General features: G+C 44.7%; 1 non-coding gene across 1 annotated transcript; it reads left to right on the top strand.

Moving 5' to 3' along the window:
* The first annotated feature begins 6,543 nt into the window (after positions 1-6,543).
* Positions 6,544-6,626, top strand: trnal-cag (transfer RNA leucine (anticodon CAG)). Its single transcript has one exon. It is a non-coding gene; the product is annotated as a tRNA-Leu (tRNA).
* Positions 6,627-7,644: the final 1,018 nt, after the last annotated feature.

Here is a 7,644-nt window from a genome sequence, read left to right on the forward strand (position 1 = left end):
CCCCCCCAAGCAGACACATCGATGGCTCTGAATGAACTTTATTTGACTCTTTGCAAACTGGAAACCATTTATCCGGAGGCTGCATTCATTGTAGCTGGGGATTTTAACAAGGCTAATCTGAAAACAAGACTCCCTAAATTTTATCAGCATATCGATTGCGCAACCAGGGGTGGAAAGACCTTGGATCATTGTTACTCTAACTTCCGCGACGCATATAAGGCCCTGCCCCGCCCCCCTTTCGGAAAAGCTGACCACGACTCCATTTTGTTGATCCCTGCCTACAGACAGAAACTAAAACAAGAGGCTCCCACACTGAGGTCTGTCCAACGCTGGTCCGACCAAGCTGACTCCACACTCCAAGACTGCTTCCATCATGTGGACTGGGACATGTTTCGTATTGCGTCAGACAACAACATTGACGAATACGCTGATTCGGTGTGCGAGTTCATTAGAACGTGCGTTGAATAGCGTCCCAATAGCAACGATTAAAACATTCCCTAACCAGAAACCGTGGATTGATGGCAGCATTCGCGTGAAACTGAAAGCGCGAACCACTGCTTTTAATCAGGGCAAGGTGTCTGGTAACATGACCGAATACAAACAGCGCAGCTATTCCCTCCGCAAGGCTATCAAACAAGCTAAGCGTCAGTACAGAGACAAAGTAGAATCTCAATTCAACGGCTCAGACACAAGAGGCATGTGGCAGGGTCTACAGTCAATCACGGACTACAGGAAGAAATCCAGCCCAGTCACGGACCAGGATGTCCTGCTCCCAGGCAGACTAAATAACTTTTTTGCCCGCTTTGAGGACAATACAGTGCCACTGACACGGCCTGCAACGAAAACATGCGGTCTCTCCTTCACTGCAGCCGAGGTGAGTAAGACATTTAAACGTGTTAACCCTCGCAAGGCTGCAGGCCCAGACGGCATCCCCAGCCGCGCCTTCAGAGCATGCGCAGACCAGCTGGTCGGTGTGTTTACGGACATATTCAATCAATCCCTATACCAGTCTGCTGTTCCCACATGCTTCAAGAGGGCCACCATTGTTCCTGTTCCCAAGAAAGCTAAGGTAACTGAGCTAAACGACTACCGCCCCGTAGCACTCACATCCGTCATCATGAAGTGCTTTGAGAGACTAGTCAAGGACCATATCACCTCCACCCTACCTGACACCCTAGACCCACTCCAATTTGCTTACCGCCCAAATAGGTCCACAGACGATGCAATCTCAACCACACTGCACACTGCCCTAACCCATCTGGACAAGAGGAATACAGTGCCTTGCGAAAGTATTCGGCCCCCTTGAACTTTGCGACCTTTTGCCACATTTCAGGCTTCAAACATAAAGATATAAAACTGTATTTTTTTGTGAAGAATCAACAACAAGTGGGACACAATCATGAAGTGGAACGACATTTATTGGATATTTCAAACTTTTTTAACAAATCAAAAACTGAAAAATTGGGCGTGCAAAATTAAAGTTAATACTTTGTAGCGCCACCTTTTGCTGCGATTACAGCTGTAAGTCGCTTGGGGTATGTCTATCAGTTTTGCACATCGAGAGACTGAAATCTTTTCCCATTCCTCCTTGCAAAACAGCTCGAGCTCAGTGAGGTTGGATGGAGAGCATTTGTGAACAGCAGTTTTCAGTTCTTTCCACAGATTCTCGATTGGATTCAGGTCTGGACTTTGACTTGGCCATTCTAACACCTGGAAATGTTTATTTTTGAACCATTCCATTGTAGATTTTGCTTTATGTTTTGGATCATTGTCTTGTTGGAAGACAAATCTCCGTCCCAGTCTCGGGTCTTTTGCAGACTCCATCAGGTTTTCTTCCAGAATGGTCCTGTATTTGGCTCCATCCATCTCCCCATCAATTTTAACCATCTTCCCTGTCCCTGCTGAAGAAAAGCAGGCCCAAACCATGATGCTGCCACCACCATGTTTGACAGTGGGGATGGTGTGTTCAGCTGTGTTGCTTTTACGCCAAACATAACGTTTTGCATTGTTGCCAAAAAGTTCAATTTTGGTTTCATCTGACCAGAGCACCTTCTTCCACATGTTTGCTGCTACAGACCTATATCTATCCTACCATGCCTTTCTAAGGTCTTCGAAAGCCAAGTCAACAAACAGATTACCGACCATTTTGAATCTCACCATACCTTCTCTGCTATGCAATCTGGTTTCAGAGCTGGTCATGGGTGCACCTCAGCCACGCTCAAGGTCCTAAACGATATCTTAACCGCCATCGATAAGAAACATTACTGTGCAGCCGTATTCATTGATCTGGCCAAGGCTTTCGACTCTGTCAATCACCACATCCTCATCGGCAGACTCAACAGCCTTGGTTTCTCAAATGATTGCCTCGCCTGGTTCACCAACTACTTCTCTGATAGAGTTCAGTGTGTCAAATCGGAGGGTCTGTTGTCCGGACCTCTGGCAGTCTCTATGGGGGTGCCACAGGGTTCAATTCTTGGACCGACTCTTCTCTGTATACATCAATGAGGTCGCTCTTGCTGCTGGTGAGTCTCTGATCCACCTCTACGCAGACGACACCATTCTGTATACTTCCGGCCCTTCTTTGGACACTGTGTTAACAACCCTCCAGGCAAGCTTCAATGCCATACAACTCTCCTTCCGTGGCCTCCAATTGCTCTTAAATACAAGTAAAACTAAATGCATGCTCTTCAACCGATCGCTACCTGCACCTACCCGCCTGTCCAACATCACTACTCTGGACGGCTCTGACTTAGAATACGTGGACAACTACAAATACTTAGGTGTCTGGTTAGACTGTAAACTCTCCTTCCAGACCCATATCAAACATCTCCAATCCAAAGTTAAATCTAGAATTGGCTTCCTATTTCGCAACAAAGCATCCTTCACTCATGCTGCCAAACATACCCTTGTAAAACTGACCATCCTACCAATCCTCGACTTTGGCGATGTAATTTACAAAATAGCCTCCAATACCCTACTCAACAAATTGGATGCAGTCTATCACAGTGCAATCCGTTTTGTCACCAAAGCCCCATATAATACCCACCATTGCGACCTGTACGCTCTCGTTGGCTGGCCCTCGCTTCATACTCGTCGCCAAACCCACTGGCTCCATGTCATCTACAAGACCCTGCTAGGTAAAGTCCCCCCTTATCTCAGCTCGCTGGTCACCATAGCATCTCCCACCTGTAGCACACGCTCCAGCAGGTATATCTCTCTAGTCACCCCCAAAACCAATTCTTTCTTTGGCCGCCTCTCTTTCCAGTTCTCTGCTGCCAATGACTGGAACGAACTACAAAAATCTCTGAAACTGGAAACACTTATCTCCCTCACTAGCTTTAAGCACCAACTGTCAGAGCAGCTCACAGATTACTGCACCTGTACATAGCCCACCTATAATTTAGCCCTATCAACTACCTCTTTCCCAACTGTATTTAATTAATTAATTTATTTTGCTCCTTTGCACCCCATTATTTTTATTTCTACTTTGCACATTCTTCCATTGCAAAACTACCATTCCAGTGTTTTACTTGCTATATTGTATTTACCTTGCCACCAAGGCCTTTTTTGCCTTTACCTCCCTTCTCACCTCATTTGCTCACATTGTATATAGACTTGTTTATACTTTATTATTGACTGTATGTTTGTTTTACTCCATGTCTAACTCTGTGTTGTTGTATCTGTCGAACTGCTTTGCTTTATCTTGGCCAGGTCGCAATTGTAAATGAGAACTTGTTCTCAACTTGCCTACCTGGTTAAATAAAGGTAAAATAAATAAATAAATAAATAAAAAATGTTTGGTGTGTCTCCCAGGTGGCTTGTGGCAAACTTTAAACGACACTTTTTATGGATATCTTTAAGAAATGGCTTTCTTCTTGCCACTCTTCCATAAAGGCCAGATTTGTGCAATATACGACTGATTGTTGTCCTATGGACAGAGTCTCCCACCTCAGCTGTAGATCTCTGCAGTTCATCCAGAGTGATCATGGGCCTCTTGGCTGCATCTCTGATCAGTCTTCTCCTTGTATGAGCTGAAAGTTTAGAGGGACGGCCAGGTCTTGGTAGATTTGCAGTGGTCTGATACTCCTTCCATTTCAATATTATTGCTTGAACAGTGCTCCTTGGGATGTTTAAAGCTTGGGAAATCTTTTTGTATCCAAATCCGGCTTTAAACTTCTTCACAACAGTATCTCGGACCTGCCTGGTGTGTTCCTTGTTCTTCATGATGCTCTCTGCGCTTTTAACGGACCTCTGAGACTATCACAGTGCAGGTGCATTTATACGGAGACTTGATTACACACAGGTGGATTGTATTTATCATCATTAGTCATTTAGGTCAACATTGGATCATTCAGAGATCCTCACTGAACTTCTGGAGAGAGTTTGCTGCACTGAAAGTAAAGGGGCTGAATAATTTTGCACGCCCAATTTTTCAGTTTTTGATTTGTTAAAACAGTTTGAAATATCCAATAAATGTCGTTCCACTTCATGATTGTGTCCCACTTGTTGTTGATTCGTCACAAAAAAATACAGTTTTATATCTTTATGTTTGAAGCCTGAAATGTGGCAATAGGTCGCAAAGTTCAAGGGGGCCGAATACTTTCGCAAGGCACTGTACCTATGTGAGAATGCTGTTCATTGACTACAGCTCGGCATTCAACACCATAGTACCCTCCAAGCTCGTCATCAAGCTCGAGACCCTGGGTCTCGACCCCGCCCTGTGCAACTGGGTACTGGACTTCCTGACGGGCCGCCCCCAGGTGGTGAGGGTAGGCAACAACATCTCCTCCCCGCTGATCCTCAACACTGGGGCCCCACAAGGGTGCGTTCTGAGCCCTCTCCTGTACTCCCTGTTCACCCACGACTGCGTGGCCACGCACGCCTCCAACTCAATCATCAAGTTTGCGGACGACACAACAGTGGTAGGCTTGATTACCAACAACGACGAGACGGCCTACAGGGAGGAGGTGAGGGCCCTCGGAGTGTGGTGTCAGGAAAATAACCTCACACTCAACGTCAACAAAACTAAGGAGATGATTGTGGACTTCAGGAAACAGCAGAGGGAACACCCCCCTATCCACATCGATGGAACAGTAGTGGAGAGGGTAGCAAGTTTTAAGTTCCTCGGCATACACATCACAGACAAACTGAATTGGTCCACTCACACAGACAGCATTGTGAAGAAGGCGCAGCAGCGCCTCTTCAACCTCAGGAGGCTGAAGAAATCCGGCTTGTCACCAAAAGCACTCACAAACTTCTACAGATGCACAATCGAGAGCATCCTGGCGGGCTGTATCACCGCCTGGTACGGCAACTGCTCCGCCCTCAACCGTAAGGCTCTCCAGAGGGTAGTGAGGTCTGCACAACGCATCACCGGGGGCAAACTACCTGCCCTCCAGGACACCTACACCACCCGATGTCACAGGAAGGCCATAAAGATCATCAAAGACATCAACCACCCGAGCCACTGCCTGTTCACCCCGCTATCATCCAGAAGGCGAGGTCAGTACAGGTGCATCAAAGCTGGGACCTTAGAGACTGAAAAACAGCTTCTATCTCAAGGCCATCAGACTGTTAAACAGCCACCACTAACATTGAGTGGCTGCTGCCAACACACTGACACTGACTCAACTCCAGCCACTTTAATAATGGGAATTGATGGGAAATGATGTAAATATATCACTAGCCACTTTAAACAATGCTACCTTATATAATGTTACTTACCCTACATTATTCATCTCATATGCATACGTATATACTGTACTCTATATCATCGACTGTATCCTTATGTAATACATGTATCACTAGCCACTTTAATTAACTATGCCACTTTGTTTACATACTCATCTCATATGTATATACTGTACTCAAAACCATCTACTGTATCTTGTCTATGCTGCTCTGTACCATCACTCATTCATATATCCTTATGTACATATTCTTTATCCCCTTACACTGTGTACAAGACAGTAGTTTTGGAATTGTTAGTTAGATTACTTGTTGGTTATTACTGCATTGTCGGAACTAGAAGCACAAGCATTTCGCTACACTCGCATTAACATCTGCTAACCATGTGTATGTGACAAATAACATTTGATTTGATTTGATTTGAAGTTACAGGTGAGCTGCCTTGTTAAACCCTAAAAATAAATAATAACACGATTGCGTTGAAATGACCCATTAAGCCATTTGTAAGGATTTCCCCCATGTGGACCTGTTGTCACTCTTACCCTGATGGTTGCTGATATTTCCAGACACTTTTTCAGTCTTATCTGAGGAATTTTATCATTTATATCAGAATGGCCATATTCTGATGCCAGTTTAGCGCTCATTCAATGGCGATTTACTACTCTTTCCCATTGAAGGCCATATTGAGGTTAAATCAATGACTGGACTTTTTAATTTATAAAAACAAATGACTATTGAAAGTGCAAGTCAGTATCGTGCATAGTTGTTCTGGTCTCTGTGGTGATTTTAGAGCGTTGTTCATATTTCTACTTTTACCGCATACACTTTAACCCGATACCCAGTTACTGTGCTGTGGTCAGGATGGCCGAGCGGTCTAAGGCGCTGCGCTCAGGTCGCAGTCTCCCATGGAGGCGTGGGTTCAAATCCCACTTCTGACAGTTCTTTAGTGCCTCTCAGGAGCCATGCTGCTCAGCAGTAATAATAAGAATGATGAAATAACAACTTCACACAGTGAAATAACAATTCATAATAAACACTCTCAAATGCAGACCTTCTGGAGCTGAGCAAAGATCAAGGTTAAATAAGAAAACAGCTGGACTTAATAACAAATGAATGAGGGGAACATTTTGTGTTATTGCATTATAATGAGTTACTGCATTATCTTTCAGTTGTTAAATTTCACTTTCTGTAGGCTATGCCTGTTGGCCCATTCACTCCTAACAAGCCTGTTTTCTTCTGTCAACGTTGTCGTGGCCGAGTGGTTAAGGCGATGTACTAGAAATCCATTAGGATCTTCCTGCGCAGGTTCAAATCTTGCCGACAACGAAAATGCATTTTTTTGACCCCTCCGGAGGTTGAAGTTTAGCCGTGTTTCTTATACCAATCGCATCCTCTCAGATCTCCGCAAGTACATAGGGATTAGTTGTCCATTTGGGATAGGACTGCAGGCCATCTGTCCCACTTCACACCTTTACACACCTGGTTATCCAGCCTTCTAGCTCTATAGGCCACAGTAGCATAGGTTACAGGTTTGTAGTCAAGCCACAGATTTCAGGTGAGATCCCATGATACACTCAACAATACAACAACACGATTCTCATGAATAACCATGAAGCCATTTGCTAAGATTTCCCCCATTTTGACATGTGGAAACCTGTTGTCACTCTGACCCTGACGGGAAGCTCCAGACACTTTTTTGGTCCTATCTGAGGCATTTTTAAATTCATGTCAAATTGGCCATATTCTGAAGACACTCTTATAGTCTGCAGGGTAATCGAACTGGCCACATCTAAAGTCAAGCCACAGGTAACAGGTGAGAAACCTTGTTAAACCCTAAAAGAAAAAGAAAAAACTTGATTGCATTGAAAATAACCATTAAGTCATTCAGGTCGCAGACTCCCCTATAGGCATGGTTTGAAACCCCCTCCTGACAACTTTTTAGCGCCTGCATGTCAT

The sequence above is a fragment of the Oncorhynchus mykiss genome, chromosome 16, assembly GCF_057628025.1.
Source record: "Oncorhynchus mykiss isolate SJ-2025 chromosome 16, ASM5762802v1, whole genome shotgun sequence".
Classification (NCBI taxonomy): domain Eukaryota; kingdom Metazoa; phylum Chordata; class Actinopteri; order Salmoniformes; family Salmonidae; genus Oncorhynchus; species Oncorhynchus mykiss.